Source organism: Podarcis pityusensis, assembly GCF_964106645.2.
Source record: "Podarcis pityusensis genome assembly, chromosome: 4".
Lineage (NCBI taxonomy): Eukaryota > Metazoa > Chordata > Lepidosauria > Squamata > Lacertidae > Podarcis > Podarcis pityusensis.
Window position 1 is genome coordinate 32,223,617 of NC_138027.1, and position 17,741 is coordinate 32,241,357.

At 38.2% G+C, this 17,741-nt stretch overlaps 1 protein-coding gene across 17 annotated transcripts in view; it reads left to right on the plus strand.

Annotated features, from left to right (window-relative positions):
- Positions 1-17,741, plus strand: part of ZBTB20 (zinc finger and BTB domain containing 20) — a 622,933-nt gene that overhangs the window by 358,064 nt on the left and 247,128 nt on the right. For all 17 annotated transcript variants that reach the window (XM_081004319.1, XM_081004316.1, XM_081004304.1 and 14 more), the window contains one exon: positions 382-464. The gene's annotated coding sequence lies outside the window, so the exon portion shown is untranslated. The remainder of the gene's footprint in view (positions 1-381; positions 465-17,741) is intronic.

Genomic DNA, 17,741 nt, shown 5'->3' on the forward strand with positions numbered 1-17,741 from the left:
AGCCTCCCCCAACCTAGTACCCTCCAGATGTTTTGAAGTACAAACTATCCTGGGTGGGTGGGTGGGAGCTGTAGTCCAGAGTTTCCCAACCTCCCTGGAGCAGATTTTGGAGATTCATGGTAGAGGAAAGGAGGAGGCTTATTGCATTAGCACACACCCTCTCAGTTCTAGGTTGGATTTCACCCATTGATCAACTTACTATAAATCATTATTTCTTTTGAATATGTAGAAAATGTGCTACAGCTGTCGCTATGTAGGATGAGTAAGTTTAAAACATAGACTGATCCCTCCCTTCTCTCACACATATTTAGTTCTATTATTTTTATATGTATGAAAATGCAGTATGGGGCCCCATTCTAATTCAGTGTTTCTCTTGAATAGCTTCCGTCGTGCTGTAATCAGTTCCAGAATGATGGAACTTGCGAGATTCATGTGACTAATGAAAGCCATTCGGAGATAAAAAGGTAAGTTGTAAAATTAAGGACCAAACTTGATGTTGTATGACAGAGTTGCCTCCATTCTGTATCTCACTGCATCCTCATGTAACAAGTATCTTGTGATGTGATGTTACTGTGTCCTTTCTTTCTGCTCACCCACCCCACATCACTGGCTGGTGTGGGGGTGAGAAGACACATGCCACAATACTTACTGTTGGCATTGTGTGTGTGTGTGTGTGTGTGTGTGTGTGTATGCCAGTGTGGTGTAGTGGTTAAGAGCGGTGGACTCGTAATCTGGTGAACCGGGTTCGCGTCTCCGCTCCTCCACATGCAGCTGCTGGGTGACCTTGGGCCAGTCACACTTCTCTGAAGTCTCTCAGCCCCACTCACCTCACAGAGTGTTTGTTGTGGGGGAGGAAGGGAAAGGAGACTGTTAGCCGCTTTGAGACTCCTGAAGGGGAGTGAAAGGCGGGATATCAAATCCAAACTCTTCTTCTTCTTCTTCTTCTATGCGCCCCCCCCACACTTTTAATGAGAAGGTTTGTTTGTCTGCTTGGGGCTTTAGTTCCTTGTTCATAAATAGCAGAAACAGTACTACCTATCCCTTCCCACCCCCACCCCCCGGTTACCCCTAGGTAAAGGTAAAGGGACACCTGACCGTTAGGTCCAGTTGCAAACGACTCTGGGGTTGCGGTGCTCATCTCGCTTTACTGGCCGAGGGAGCCGGCATACAGCTTCCGGGTCATGTGGCCAGCATGGCTTCTGGCGAACCAGAGCACTGCATGGAAACGCCGTCTACCCCTACTTCACCTGTATAATTTAGTCACCATATTGCAGGAAATTCCAAATGCCAGGCAACCATATCTCTTTCCTTTACACATATGCATTATGAAACTCTATTTAATTTGTCGAGCAAACTTTTGTCAATACAATATATAATCCTTTCTTAGAGTTAAATGTATTTAAGTAGGGGTTTGGGGGTCATGTTTCTGTTTTGCTACTTACATTAAGCGTATAAGTTGAAACATTAGAAAACTATAATTTTTGAAAGTTATGTATTGTGCATGAACATTCAGATGCACAACCCCAACCCCACCTGCAGTTTGAAATAGCATAGCCCAGGAAAAAGCTTTTGTTCTGGATTCTATCAATTGTATTGCATCAATCAGCCCTAACTCGACTCTTGAGATGCCTTCTTTCATTGTCTCTGCTGAAGAGGATATACAGTAGTTAGTGGTGGAAAGAGCTCTTGTGGAAGTCCACCTTGTTCACCTCTTGTTTTGCTTAATTCAGTTTTTTCATTCAGTTCCCGATTCTGTTCCCTTTGATGTCAATGGAAAATGGCCTGTTGAGTCAAAGAAGGACAAGAATTCCTGGGTACATTTGAATATACCACTTAAAATTTTCAGGGTCAGTAGAAAGCTTTCGGCTTTGGGGCTTCCCAAGTTTTGTCAACAAGTGAGACAATGCACAGTGAATGAAAGAAGGCTCTTGCCAGATTTAAGCATTCTATCCTCACTGACAGAGTTGATTCAGTACTACAACTGTTCAAAATAAATGGTTCAAAAAGCACTTTATAATGCTACCCCCCATCTAACTGTATTGAGGACTAAATTAATAAATCCCCCCTTTTTTGCCCTTTCTGATTGGAAATCAATTTTAGAAAAAGTTCATGCGGGTATCTAGATCTAGTGTTAGAAGTCTGGAGGGAGTAGACTCTGGGAAAGTGATATTGGTCATGCCTGTAAATGGCAAATACATGCCCTTTTAAATCTATTGATATCAGTAGGGTGGAGATAAATTAAATTCCTGTAAATAATCACTGGCTGTATATCTTAGTTAGCTATATCTGAAGCAAGTGTGCTGTACTTAAGAAAAAGAATGGAATTGTAAAAGAGATTTTCTTGTTTCTTGGATCTGTCAAACTGTTGCCTGTGTCATTCAATGAGTTTAGGGAACGTATTGGGCAGAGAAAAGTTATCCTAAGGTTGCCAGATGTCCCTGTTTCCCGGGGACAGTCCCCAGATTTACAAGTCAGTTCCCTGACAAAATCCATCTACAGTATTTAGTAGGAAGTTGAAAAGTGTCCCCGGATTCACTGAAAAAAATCTGGTAACCTTAAGTTATCCAGGTCAGGTGCCGTGAAATAAGATTAATATTATCAAATATTATCAACAGATAGGTTGCTTGTGTGTCTTTTCTGCATTTAGGTGTTTAGATAATGCTGCACTTAAAAATGATATCCAGGTTCAGTAACCACAAACTTTAATGGAGTTACTAGCACTTAGTGGGTAAATTAGTAAAACTAATTAGAATGACGCAGGTACAAGAAAACATTGAAATAATCAGACCAATAAATTAATTAATATCCAAGGTTTCAGAGATTCTGAAAATTTGTGCAGCTGTAAATTACAGTTTGTCCAGTAAAATGGTGGAAAAGAGTGCGTGAAGTACCAACTTCGGCAATGACACCTTAAATAGTAAAATGGATCTGTACAGGTATACATCCTAATATGTATACGCTTTTGCCTCTTCTAGTGGAATAAATGAAAAGCTGATCCCTCATACTTTAGATAGAATTTACAGATTAATGACTTTAGATTTTTGACCGGTATAAGCAGAAAATATTTGTATGACATCTAGTTGCAGTCTAATTCAGGGGTCTTTGAGTACCATAAAATGAACATAACATCAGAACTTGTAATTGTTGTTATTGACATTGTTTTTTTGCTATTTATTATTACTGCCTGAGTTTAGATAATATCCATGAGACAGGAAAGCCAACTTGATCTTAATAGCAAAAGTAATATATGGTAAGCTATGAAAAATGATGTGGGGAAAAATACAAAGAAGGCCACCCAATTGCCATCATTATTAATTTATAATTTTGCAACCTTCAGAAGAGTGGATAAATATATTTAGTCAATTTTCAGAAGCAAAAGATAGACAAAGATCTCAAATTGTACAATTAACATTAGTTGTTGTTTTTTCTACAACAGCTGAAAAATCTTCAGTTACATTATTTTAGAAAATTCACATTAAAAATAGTTGTGTAACCATTGCCTGGTACCTGAATTTTGTAACTTGCTGCACTAAGTAGTACTTTCCTCCTGACTTGTGTGGTTAAACCTGAAAAGGTTGAAAGTGAAGAGTGCTCACAATGCTGTCTTTTTAATTCCTAGGTTGTTGGGTTTTTTGTTGTTTTTTTAAAGGCTTCAGACTAGAAGACAATCTATTTCAGATCTCTCTCTTTTTGGCTTTTGAATTCACATTGAATTTTCCTTTCATTATATTCCCAGGAAAATGTGTGACTTCTGCAGAGTCCATTTCTCTTTATTTCCCGAATCTCTGGATGTATGGATTAAAAACATCACCTTTCCACACACACACCCTCCCATGCCCAACATTAATTATTTTCTGAATGGCAAAAACAAAGACTTTTTTCTTCCTATTAAATAAATTAAAAAAAAGTATTTCAGTCATGTTACTAATGTTGATAAAAGTAGGAAAATATTTTTGAAGAGGTTTTTGTTTTTTATTTTGGTAAAGGGCTTGCTTAGTAAAAATCTGTTTTGATCAGTAGGACCAGTACAATGAATTATTCTCAGCAATGGATAAATGATAGTGTAGAAAAGTTGTATTTTCCTGACCAATCTCATTTGATTAAGGAAGAATATGTTGAAAGAGAATTTAATCCACTATTCCTAAAAACGGCTGTTTATCTTAATTGTACTCCTTCTAGACGTAATGATTCAGCCAGCCTCATCATTTGTATCATATTCCTCTGGATTTATTTGTCAAAAAACAGAAGACCCTTGTGGATTATTTGTCTCATATAAAGATCCACTACTTTGCTATTTTGAGGTCTATCTAAAGGAATCAGAGGCATTGTAGTTCAGGTTCCTTTTTTAACAGAGCAGTGTAGTATAAAATTTTATCAACTCACCAAACATTTTATGGCCCACTCTCTTGTATGTACTGAAGTGTCACTGAGTCTGGCAAACTACTCATATGGAAGGAATTGCTTCCTGCCCTGGGCAGGTGACTAACTGAAAGTTGGTGGACGATACTGTTCAGAATGTCATCCATACAACAGAGAGAAAATTATTTTTCGTTCAGAAGGTACTTACTAGTTGATAACTGATTTCCTTGATAGTCTGTTGAGGTTTTTTAATAGGTTTTTTTGTCGTTACTAATTACGAAGATGTGATATTTTGTTGATGCCCTTTTGCAGCTCTCTGGTTTTGTGTGTTGTTGTTTTTTAGCTTGAGTTCTGGTATGGTATTTGAATCTATATTGTAGCTAAGGAAATGTTTTTGTTTTTATTTTCATGATTTTAATAATTTTCCATATTTTGTAAATGGAATAAGGTTATATTTGCATGTCCTACGATGTGCTTTAGGCTTGTGAGGTCCCCCCCCTCCTTTTAGGTAAAGGGCTTTTCATCTCATTCTTTTAGTATATTTCAAGTACCTTCCTTTTTTAAAATATTAATGTAATGTACTGTAGGGCAGTGTCATGAAAATTAGAACAGCAAGGGTGCATGATTCATATATTGTGTTCAAGATGTCCCCATAATTTATATCTAGAACACTAACTACATCACAGACAGAAGTCGCTTATTTATCAAGTGACGAAAGTAAAGTTCAGATGAGGCCACAGATATTCATGGTGCACACAGTGTTGATTTATTTTGTAAACAGACCATGGGTAATTAATCATAAAATCAAACTTTGCTTTAAAGCTCACATAATGTCATTAATTTCAGTTACATACAAGGAATTATTCAGGATAATGAGTCATTCATGTCCAGCTACAGCTAGCTAAGGCAAAGAAGGCCAAATTCCAGACCAGCTTGACGAATATATCACTACAGTGCTAAACTCAGAAGTAAGAGACTCTGATGTAGCTTCAGCACAGTGAGAAAATGCATATGTTACATCTGATCCCATTGCAATATCACTATTAAATCTTTCTAAGGGTGAACCCCAAATGCACCCTGTTCATCTGAATAAATTGTATGGTTCCCTTGACTTGCTTTTGTTTGTGTGCAGTGGTGTTCACATAAGGTACTTAAGCTACTTCTTTTGATGAGGCTCTTGATCTTCATTAGATAGATAGCCTGATAATGTCAAGAGCTTTATCTTTTGAGGCTGTGGACACAAGCCTACCTGACCATGTTGAAGGTTATAATAGCCTGCAGCTGTGATCCAGCAGAGGTGGTTTGTGAACACAGTGGAGAAAGAACCCTGTATACTTCCCCTGTCTGGATAGTTGAAACACCTTCCTTGCACAGTGTGCAATTCTGTAAGTTTTTGCTTGTCTTTGGCTGACTGTAGTTAAAAATATATTGCAAACCTGCAATATATTTTACAGAGAACCTTTACTGAGCACAGATCTCCTAAGCACAAAGATAATCTAACTAGCAATATAATTATGATCAAGTCTTCAAGGTTCTACAGCAGGACAAGGCCTATATTTTATTTTATTTTATTTTAAAGATTCTATTCCTCAGTTTCACTAGATGCAATACTGGGTATTTCTGTTCTCTTTCCCTTAATTTTTGGTTTCTTGTATAGTATAGTTTTTCTGTACACATTTAATGGTTAGGTCCATTCCACCCCATTTAAAGTAGCACTTCCTTAACTAATACAAATTTGTTTGGTATTATAATCTAATTTTGTGAAGCACATTGGATTGCATTTCTATTTTTTAAATAGCTTCATTTAGCTGAAACAAGTCATAGTTCTCTTAACATACATTCAACGGGGTTTTACAATATAGCTATGTACAGATTGATCTCTTTGGCATTAATTAGCACAAAATGAATAATAATAATAATAATAATAATTTTGCATCACATAAATTAGGAAATATTTAAAATTTCAGATCATGTTACTTCCCAAGAGAGACTCCATTTATGATTTGGGCATGTGTGACTAGTAAAAAAATGAATTTATCGACAAGAGTAAATCAGTTTCCAAATGGATAGCTTTGAAGAGTCTCGTGGCACTTTGAAGACTAACAAGCTTCTAATGGCACAAAACATATGTAGCTTGATAAAATTTTGTACACTTGATTCAGAGTACAGGTGACAGAAATGAATTGTCTGATAAATTGTAATTCATGGGTTTCACTCTGGAGTTTCTCCTGAAATCCTTTGTTCAAGGATAGAAACTTTAAGGTCAGTTACAGTGTCCTGGTAGCTCAAAATGTTCTCCTGATGATTTATGGATATTGCTATTTCTGATGTTGGATTTGTGTCCAGTTACTTCCTTTGCATAGAAATTGACCGGTTGGTCGTATGTAGAATGCAGAAGGACATTGCTGGCAGATGATAGCATATATCACATTGGAAGATGAGAAGATGAATGAACCTGTGATGTTGTGGCTGACATTATTGGGTTCTGTAATAATGTCACTTGAGTAGATCCTAGGCTAAATTTGGCATTCCATTTATTGCATGGTCTTGTCTCTGTTTTAGTGCCTTTGTTATGTTGCCTGCTATAAGTCACTGTTTTAGGTTTTAGGCTACCTGTAAAGAAATGCAGGTCTACCAGTCAAGATCCCTGAGAGGAAACTTTAATTGTCCACAATAGACCTGTGCCCAAAGCTGCTTACACAAGCATTCAAAACATCAAAATACGGAGCATTGGAAGTACAAATATACAAATCACAGAACATGTCAGTAAATTTGAAGCTGGCAAAAACCATCAATTTGGCAAACATGAATAATTTCAGTATTACAAAAAAAGCCCAATCTAGGCTTAAGTACATAAATACAAAGCAAAACAAGAGTTAACCGACAATAAAGTTTCTGGCATTGTGACTGCACCGATTCAGGATTGTTGCATATGAAGAACCCACTCCACTGGGGTTCATGTATAGCTTCTGTGGCATCTTGCCTACATTGTGTGCAGTTGAAAATACTCAATCATGTATTAAGCGTAATGTATGCCATGCTACCTACTCACCCCTTTTCTGCGCTTAAAATCACACACATCATTTTACACATGATTGGGTCAATCCTGAACTTAAATATATGGGCTGCCACTGTCATGTGTAGTTTGGTCTTGAGAAACAGAGAGAAAATAAAGTTCTAGATCAGGTGAGATAAGTAGTCCATTGTTTTTTCTAAGATAGTGTTGGCTTCAGGAATAATAATCTTGTTCAAAGTAGAAGTGTTTGTGTGTCTCAATTTCGGTTTCGTTGCACCATTTTAACTACTCTAAGGATGAAGTTGGCAAAATATTTTCCTTTAAATTCTCACAGTAATCTTCACAAACAACTGGATCATACTGCTGTGGTGTAAACCACTTCTTTTGCTAAACAAACACACACACAATTCTGTTCTTTGTGCAAGGGATCTGCAGAGGAATTAAGGCAATTAGATCTCTATATATAGGCATTGTCTTTTTTCGCTTGAGCCTGGGAAAGGGCTGAGATGGAGACTTAAGGGACTTAAGGAGTGCCTTATGGTGGTCTGTCATAGATCTGCACATATGTGTGGGGAAATGGATCATGGCTCCCACCACTCTTTGCTTCTCCTGGTTCATAAAAATCTTACTAATTTTAGTGTGTTATTTGCAGAGATTTAAATGATGCATGTTCAGCATAATGCCTAGAACAGTAATTTTCAAAGAAGATGCCCCACTTGGGTTGGTTTAATTTACAGGCCCTGGAGAAAACCCCAAAATAAGTTTGTAGAAACAATGAAATCTGTTTGTCAAATGTTGTTACAGGATGAGCAAATGTCATAATAAAAGCATTCTTGTAGCAACTATAGGAACAGAATTAATGAATAATTTGCATCAAATTATTTATTTAATGCAGTTAGAATGTTGTTTTTACTCATGTAATATTCACAATTAGACGACAGTCTCCTTGAGCTATGGCTGCGTCTAAATCAGGATTTGCATCCTATGGGAAATGCCATAAGGGTAAATATTACCTTTATTCCAAAATATGCTATTTCAAATAAATATTCGACCATTACATTTTCCCAAGGAACGAATTTCTAGCTGACCAATTCCACACGCCCCTCCCAAAAAATATATGAATATATTCCCTATGGAAGTTTTATTTAAAGCAAACTATGAATTAAACTATCACCATGTGTTTGACAGACATTAATTTTGTAGTTTATGCATTCTTAATGAAAATAGAAAGCAAGGCTAAGATATGGTACTCATTCACTGAGCATGTACTTTTAATTTTATTAAAATTTAATTTTATTAAAATGATTTAATAAATAACTTAAAACATTATGGACTATTTTATTTATGCTTTTGTTGTTTTGCATGGAACTGCACATTTAAAGCCCACTCCTTGGCACATTTATTCATATGTAAATCCCACTTAATTCTGTTGTGATTTTATCTCAAGAGCATAGAACTGTAGCCCTGGGCTTCCTTCAGCATTGAAATTTTGGCTACAGATTCCTATTCTGAAGTTCTGCAGTGCTTGAGTGCATGGTGTAATAGAGTATTGGACTAGAACGCCCCCTACCCAGTTTCAGCTCTCTCCCCCCCCCCCTTTATATCCCAGACTATCTCTGAGGTTCCCTGACTCTCAGGAGAAGGAATGGCAAGGAATTTGCCATTTATTTGCAATTGATTGCTTCTGGAGCTGAGGTTTAACATTAACTCGTACAACTAAGTATGAGAAATATTAATACATTTGAATTTTCTCTAAACAGAGCAAACCACAACACATCCTGGCAGTCAGTTGCCTAACCTGCTGTAACAAATATGCCAAGACAGCAAAAGATACATTTCCTTAGCTTTGTTTTGCTTTATCTGGGGTCGGGGCGGGGGGTTAGCTCTTTCTGCCTTAGTTACTAGGAATGTCACATTTTTAAAGCGTCCTATATTGTTCAAAAGCTTTAAGCCCAGGGTGGGTGGGGGCGTCAATGTCAGGAGCAGGAGCGACTGTAAGACTATTACAAATTTATGTATTTCAGTTTTATGGGAGACCTTTGCTCACTTGTAGCAAAATACAGTTGTGTGACTCCCTTGTATGGAGTAGATCCCATAAATTTTATGTACGGTAGAGATCCACTCTCCTAAGAACTGTTGATTTGCCTGAGCCTCTGAGAAATTTTCTCACAGTTCTTCCTGTGGAGCCTGTCACTAGCAGTCAAATAAGGACAATTTTACCATTCTCTCCTGCTGCTCTAATTTTTTTTTCAGTGCCAGTACATGTATTTGTTATTCTTTATAACTCCCTTTGAAGTTGGGAATCCAAGGGGAATCTAAAACCGACCAGATGTTTCTGATGCTAGAGACACAGAAGATGGCAAAAAAAAAAAATCAGTTTAACTGAAACTTAGCACTGTGTGAATGCCTCTGCAGCTAAAATTCTGTCTTCGTTAGATTTAATTATTATTTATTTTTATTTTTGCACTTGCAATCCGAAAGGGGTGATGCCTCATGTCACTAGCCCGGGAGGGGGAAATGGATGAATTACCCAAGGAAGCAGGGTATCAGCAGCTGCCTCTGTTGATTTCCCTTATGGGGTTTTAGTTCCACTACACTGCATGTTTCCCACCCACACTCTTTTATACTACATTTCTAGCTGAGGAAAATGACTTACGTATTGCACTGGGTTTGGAGAGCAGATAAGCAGATCAGTCCAGTTGGGTGGTCAACACGTAGCAAGTGCTTTAGAGAGAAAGAAAAAGGAGCAAACTTAATAGCTTCTCTCTCTCTCTCTCTCTCTCTCTCTCTCTCTCTCTCTCACACACACACACATACAGAGAGAGAGAGAGAGAGAGAGAGAGAGAGATTCCTCTTTTGTGTGCTCCGTGTAAGAAGGTCACTAACTTTGGCTAGAATTTATTTATTTATTTTAAAATGATATTTATTGAGAATTTTTAAAATTACAGGAAAAAAACACAGCAGAAAAAGAAAAAAGAGAAAACAAAGAGAAAACAAACCACATCAAACAATGCAGATTCAAAAAACAAAAATACACCACAAACAAATAAAAACAAATCCATCATTCTCGAATCCTCAACTTTCATTACCTTCTTTCTTTGACCTCCTCCTCCTCCCTTTTTTTGTATCCTAGTTATTAATTATCGCAGCAAATCCTTTCCATATTTCATAATATTCTGTCATTACATTACCTTAATCTATTTTCATCTTATCTTATAGAAAACCTTAAAACTTAAAACTTAAATCTTATTTTTACCAACTTCTCATAACCATAATATTCTTACCTAATTCTTTAAACATTTTTGCTAGAGCCAAGTAATTTCATTCCAACATTTTTCTAACATTCATCAATTTTATAGAACAATCCTAATAATAATAAAAAGAAATAAAAACAATCCAATCTTCATCCAGCGTCCTTTCCTCCTGGTCCCGGGTTTTGTCAGTCCTTTTTATCCCATTGATCTGGCGCATTAACCTGGTAACCTTATATCCGAGGCCCTTAAGTCTCTTCCATGTCCCTTCCGCGGCTCTTCTTCATGTTCTCCTTTCACTCGTGGGAACTCCAGCTTGGTAATGTTTTTGACCCTTTTCAGCAAATCAGGCCCTTTTCCAAAGACCAGACTAAACTCCATGTGGTATTTGAAAACATGTTTCAGAATCCCTCCAAAATTAAGAGCCCCCACAGCCCCAAACATCTCACGGCCCATTGCCAGACTTGGAAAGTCCAAACATCCCTGCATAGGGGGGGTCTATCCAACCCCCCATTTCCAAACCAGTCCAAACTTTATCTTTCCAAATCTGGCTTTTTCCAAGTTCATTTGTCAAGTCCAAAAGCTCATGTTCCTGCAGGGCCACAGCTCCCTCCATCTCTGGCACCCAAATTTCAGCAACATCCTCTTCTCTCATCTGTTCTGTCAGGGCACACTCCTGATTTGATACCTGGGTGGGCTCCATATAGTTTCCCACTGCCTGTTCAAAAATTCTGACTGCATTAGTCATCAAATCCGTCTTCTCATTTAACTGTTCCAGTAGGGCATCTGTTTTACAGAGAGCACACCACAGAGCTTCTGAATACATTGTCCTACAAGGTCACAGGTCTATTCCCACGATTGTAATCTGTAACAGCTGCAAGCTCCCTGGAATTAGTTACAGTTTCACAGTCTCCCTCTAGGGGGAAAGCTTCTATTTGTTCTTTCTTTTAAGTACAAATCTAGCAACAAAGTTTCCTTTTTGAGATATTTTGACAATATTTGTTCCTTTAAAATGCGAAAGGGAACAGTGGAATCACTATGTTTCTCTTCTTTTAGCTGTCTGTCAAAAACGTTTGTCTCTGGTCAATGAGCTTCAAACGTGGGTCCTGACACCCCGCTCCAGGATCAGGACGGTGGAAAGTTACTTTACTTTACACTCACTTCTGCAGGTTTAAACAGTCCGAAAAAGATCCCCCTTCTTCTCCTGCTTCCGAAGGGGGGTTCAACAATTTTAAAATGATGAAAGTTAATCTTTTAAAAGCTATTTTCTGAGCTCTAGTTTACGTTGTCTTTGCTTTATTCTGTCTACAAAGAAACGGAAGGCTGACTTCCTGCTTAGACCTTCCTGTTTCAGTGCCAAATTGAAGTAATTTTTTAAGTCCAATTCCTTTCTGCTCGCAAATCCTTATTTAAAGTCCAATTGTCCGAAATTTAAGTACTCACGGGTGATTATTTTAGAAGCCAAATTGTCCCAGGAAAAAGGCAGCGCTCTCCGGCAACAGCTATGTGGCTTCGCTCCACGGAAATAGCAGTTGACTCTCAGCACCGCGCCACTTCCCCCTCTTCGCTTCGGAGCCCGTTAGTGGGTTCCTTTGCGGGTTGGGGGGGGCGCTAAGGGTGCCCGCCGAGTCCCATGGTCACAGGCTTCATCCGCCTGTGATTTTTCAAAGGGTCCCCGCTTTAACTTTGGCTAGAATTTATGAACAAAAGCAGATGTGGAGGTTGTCAAAATATAAGTGTCTAGAGAAATAGAAAAGGCCAAATTTACTGTAGAAACATTATATTTAAACTGATGTGATGTTACAAATAGGAAATAGTACAACCAGATTGCTCCATCTTCCACGTGACAGCCCTTTTGATATTTGAAGATGGCTGTCTCTTCTTTTCCATTCTAAACATACCCAGCTCCCTCTGCCACTCCTCATAAGGCATGGTTTCCAGACCCCTTTATCATCTTGGTTGCCCTCCTGTGGACACCTTCCAACTTGTCGATATCCTTGTGGCACCCAGTACTGAACACATGACTACAGGTGTGGCCTGACAAGGCAGAATAGAGTGCTATTCCCTTGATCGGGACACTACTTTTGCTAATGCAGCCTAGAATAAAATTGGTGGGATTTTTTGTTTTTGCTGCTGCATTACACTGCTCACTCACATTAAGCTTGTGGTCTACAAAGATCAAGGTGTGCCCCATCTTGGTGTCATTGATGAGCACCTCCTCAATTCCTTCATCCCAGTTATTTATAAAGATGTTGAACAACAATGGCTCCAGGACAGAACCCTGCAGTACCTCACTTGTCCCTTTTTTCCAGGATGGTGAGGAACCATTAGTGAGCACTCTTTGAGTTCGACCTATAAACCAGCTACAAAGCCACGTAACAGATACCTCATCCAGCCCTTATTTTACCAGCTTCTCTGCAAAAATAGCACGGGGGACTTTGTCAAATGGCTTACTGAAATCAACATACAGTACACACACAGTGTTTCCCTGATAGCGATAGTGGGTGGTAGGTATAAAAAGATTGACTACCCCTGGTCTAGCCCAATTCCCTCCAGTGCAGAAACATGCAGCTGTCCCATACGGGGATTGAGCCTGCAACCTTGACGTTATCAGCACCACACACTAACCAACTGAGTCAACTTAGCTCATATCTGATCGTAATTGAGAAACTCATATTTGGAGTAGCTTGTTCTAGAGAGAGATATTGGTAAAATCTGTCTCACTGGTGGATAGATACCAATCCATCTACTTTTGGTACTGAAACAGCCTCCAAAATACCCATTAGCTACAGGCATGGCAAACATGCCCCTATGTTTTTGCTTATAGTTACTTTTTGTTTTCCTGTTAAAAATTAAAGTCACAGCCATGATGTCTTTGCCACAGTAATCATTCTGTTATCAGACTTGTTTGTCTTCTGGGCACACTTTAAATCTTTTAAAGTCTCTGAGGGATTCATTGTTTTGCTGTGAAATTCTGTATATGATATTTTGTTCCCTTTGCAATACATTTACTTTTTATCCTCTCCCATCATGTTTTTCCAAGTTGCATCTTACATACATATATATGGAAACCCTGTAACCACTAAATATACAATACCTTTTCAAAATATTTTGATCACTGAAACACCCACTTCATGCAGCCTTAGTATATATGAGGAGCCTGAATTTTTATTATTGAATGATATAGGGGAAATATTTTATAAAATGTTTAGTATGCTAACCCTCAAATGTCTGATTTGATGGTCAGAGAATGATACTCCATGGACCATAAAAATGAGTGAAATAAAAATATTTTCTCAAAGTATCTTCTGATTTGATAAATCATATTTGCAATATGTTTGAGGGGTTGGGGTTTTCTTTTGTTGGTTCTACCCCCCCCCCCCCCATTTTGGTTCTTACCTATTGTTCTAGCTTGGTCTAATAATACAAGACTTGTAACTTGGGGATTAAGAAAGAAAAAAAAGAATTTCCCCCCTCCATTCAGCATGCTGTTAGAAGTTTTTGTTAATTCACATCATCAGAAATTAGTATCCTGCCAAGAGAGTTGTTTTCATGACCTTATTACCAGAACACAAGACAAAGGTTAAAGTAATTCTGGGCATGAACAATGTAATTGCCTTTATATATTTATTTCATTTTTATCCCACTCTTCAGCCCAAAATAAAGCTCCCAGAGTGGTTTACAAATGTCATGGATAAAACATTGTCTTGCAAATGTCACTGATAAAAATACGTGACACAAAAGGAAAGGGGATTGGGGGCGAGGAAGGAAAAAACAAACTCAGGCATTATTTCTTAAGTTGCAGAGCTTTTGTAATGATCAACTGGGGTGAAATGTTGCTGGTCTTTCAGGAAAGCTGATGGAGAGAGGCTGTGAATTATCTCCTGTGTCCTGGTGGAATAGTTGCTGATGATAGAGGGTAGAGGGCCGGGTGACGTCCCATATTGGTTAGAGTAGACCCACTGAAATAAGTGGACTTAAGTAACGTTAACAATAAGTTCCCTGGGGAATGCCCTCTCTTCAGATGTTAAAGAGATAAATAATTGCACAACTTTTAGAAGACATCTGAAGGCAGCCCTGTAGTGGGAGGTTTTTAATGCCTGATGTTTTTATCATGTTTTTAGATATACTGTAAGCCGCCCAGAGTGGCTGGGATCACCCAGCCAGATGGGCAGGATATAAATAATAAAAAATATTATTTCTTATACTGCTCTTCAGCCATATTTCAAAGGTAGCTTACATAAGAATTAAACAAAAATTCAACATAAAAATAAACCACCTAGACGGTCATTCTAACAGGTTTATAACATGCCTTTTGCTCATTCTTTTAGCTGGTTTATACTGTTCTTGCTAGCTGGAATTTGGGCCACAAGTAACATGTCACCTGTACCATATGTACATAAATATTGTTTGTGGAACTCAAAAAGGACTTTTTTGTACCATGGTTTGAGCTGTACCAGTTCTCCACAATATATAGATGATATATGGCCATCAATATCAAAGGGGTCAATTCCTAAGAAAGACAAAGGATTTCACAGAATATGTAAGCAAGTGAAGGCTGGGGGGAGATGGCACATAAATGAGTGAAGTTAAAATTGAAAATTCTGTTGTATATAATCATTACAGCTTTTCTGAACCTCTGTTGTCTTCAGTCAGCCATTGGAACAAACACCTGTCTGCTTGCTCCAGCATCAGGCATATGCCTGAAGCTGTTTTTGCTGTAAATACAAGTTTTTTGCCTGCATTAGTTTTTACCCCTGTTGCTGCTAAGGGTGAATGCTTGACTGCAGGACTGCACCTTATCACAAGGGGAAGTTCTGAGAGGGTCCTGGGCCGCAGGTGCTGACCACTTGCCAAACCAGCTCATGGCCCAGCAGATTCAAGCACAAGAGCACTCGCCCCTCGTGTGGTTTCTAGTGTCTGGTATTCAGAAGCATTACTGCCTCCAGTGGTGGAGGCAGAGCATAGCCATCAAGACTAGTAGCTATCAAAAGCCTTCTCCTCCATCAATACGTCTAATCCTCTTTTAAAGCCAATCCAACACTATCCCTACTTACTTATGTAAAGCACTCATTCTCTTAAGCCCTTAAATGTATATAAGTGGGAGAAAGTGTTCACAAGATTGAAGTGATAACAACAACAACAACAACAACAACAACAATTTATTATTTATGCCCCGCCCATCTGGCTGAGTTTCCCCAGCCACTCTGACCGGCTCCCAATCAAGTGTTAAAAACAATACAGCATTAATGTCTCAATTGCCAGTATGTGTGTTGTTTTTAGTTCTTTTCGTTTAGTATTTGGATGTGCCTCACTTTTCCTTCTGAAGAGTATCTCAAAGTGGCTGGGAGTTAGGGCAACATAATCAATATAAACATATTAAAATTACCAGCAATAATAAGCACAATTTTATTGTAAATGAAGCAGTTCAGTGCCATACCAAATTTGTGACAAATCAACTAATAAATATAAAATAACATTTCAGTAGCATAATATCAATATTTAACTAGCAAAATATCACATCTAGCGAACTAATTCAATTACTGTATTTTTCGCTCTATAAGACGCGCCAGACCACAAGACACACCTAGTTTTTGGAGGAGGAAAACAAGGAAAAAAATATTCTGAATCTCAGGAGCCAGAACAGCAAGAGGGATCGCTGCGCAGTGAAAGCAGCAATCCCTCTTGCTGTTCTGGCTTCTGGGATAGCTGCGCAGCCTGCATTCGCTCCATAAGAGGCACACACATTTCCCCTTACTTTTTGGGAGAGAAAAAGTAAGTCTTATAGAGCAAAAAATACGGTATATAGCATAGCAATCAAGACAACTGAGATTCAGAGAGAGCAACAGAACAAAACAAAGTATATCAAAATCAAGAAGGGGTATCCCCACAGAGAAGCAGAGGTAGATGAATGAGGGGCTAAATGCTTAAAGTCCAAAATGCCTCTCTCTGCTTCAAGCTCCTCTATCAACTGCTTAACCTTCCTCTGCTGTGTTCCAGTTGCAGCCAATAATTTTGATTTAGTAGCATTCATCATCTGGAAATACTTGACTATAGTTTACACATGTCATTAGTATTTGATGATTCAATAGCAAAACACTGCGTTAAGACCTGAAGTTAGGATAGCTTAAATACCAGAATTGCAGCCCAGAATTCTGCAGTTCCCAGAGACTAGCACGACAACTATATGGTATTGGATAGTGAAGGTACCAAATCCCTGACAAATGAAGAAAATATGAAAATATTGAAATGAAGCCAGCATAGTTATATGAGCTAAAATTTGTTCACTTAATTGGAGTAGGTTGAAAGGAAAGTTTATACGGATATAAAAAGAAGGAAAAGAAATTTGGCACCTTAAAGGCTAAGAAGTTTATTACAGCATTTGTCCTGATGTCTTTTAAGGTACTACAAAACACTTCATTGCTTTTGCTGCAACAGACTAATAGGATTACTTAATTTCTAATAATGTGCTACCCACTTAGCAAATATTTTGTTGGTCTTTTGCTTCTTATATACAAATAGAGAGTTGGTGTTATCATGCTTGCCATCAAAAGCAAGAAGTATTTTATTCCTTAAGCTCTACAATAAGTGGTGAACCCCCCCCCCCAACCTGATCCTAGGTAGCCTATTTGGTCACTGTTTAGATGCTGTTCAGCATCTACCTGCAGGATTTAAACATTGCAGTCTCGCTGTCCAGGGCAAGATTAGCATTTTAGCAACTGGTAAAAGTACCCCACTCTCAACAGAGGCTTGAATCAAAACCCACATGCTAAATATCTCTACTCTCTATGAATTAGATCCAAATTTCCCAGCTGTTTCTTGTCAAACATAAAGCATTTCCAAATGCACATAAATTCAGCAAAAGTTCACTTAGAACTTATGTCTAAGTTGTAGCTATTTCTTTTTCTAAATGTCTTGATCACTGATCGTGGTACTTAAGCAACAATACTTAAGGACTTGAAGAAACAAGACAGAAAAGTTCAACTGGTGATTCTCTACTGCAACACCTCATAGCATATATTGTTTCTCTCTCTCTACCTCTTGCCCCTGAAACTGAAAGGATACTGCCACTGTTCTGCTTTACCCCCATTCTAGTATTAATCTTTGTGGAATTA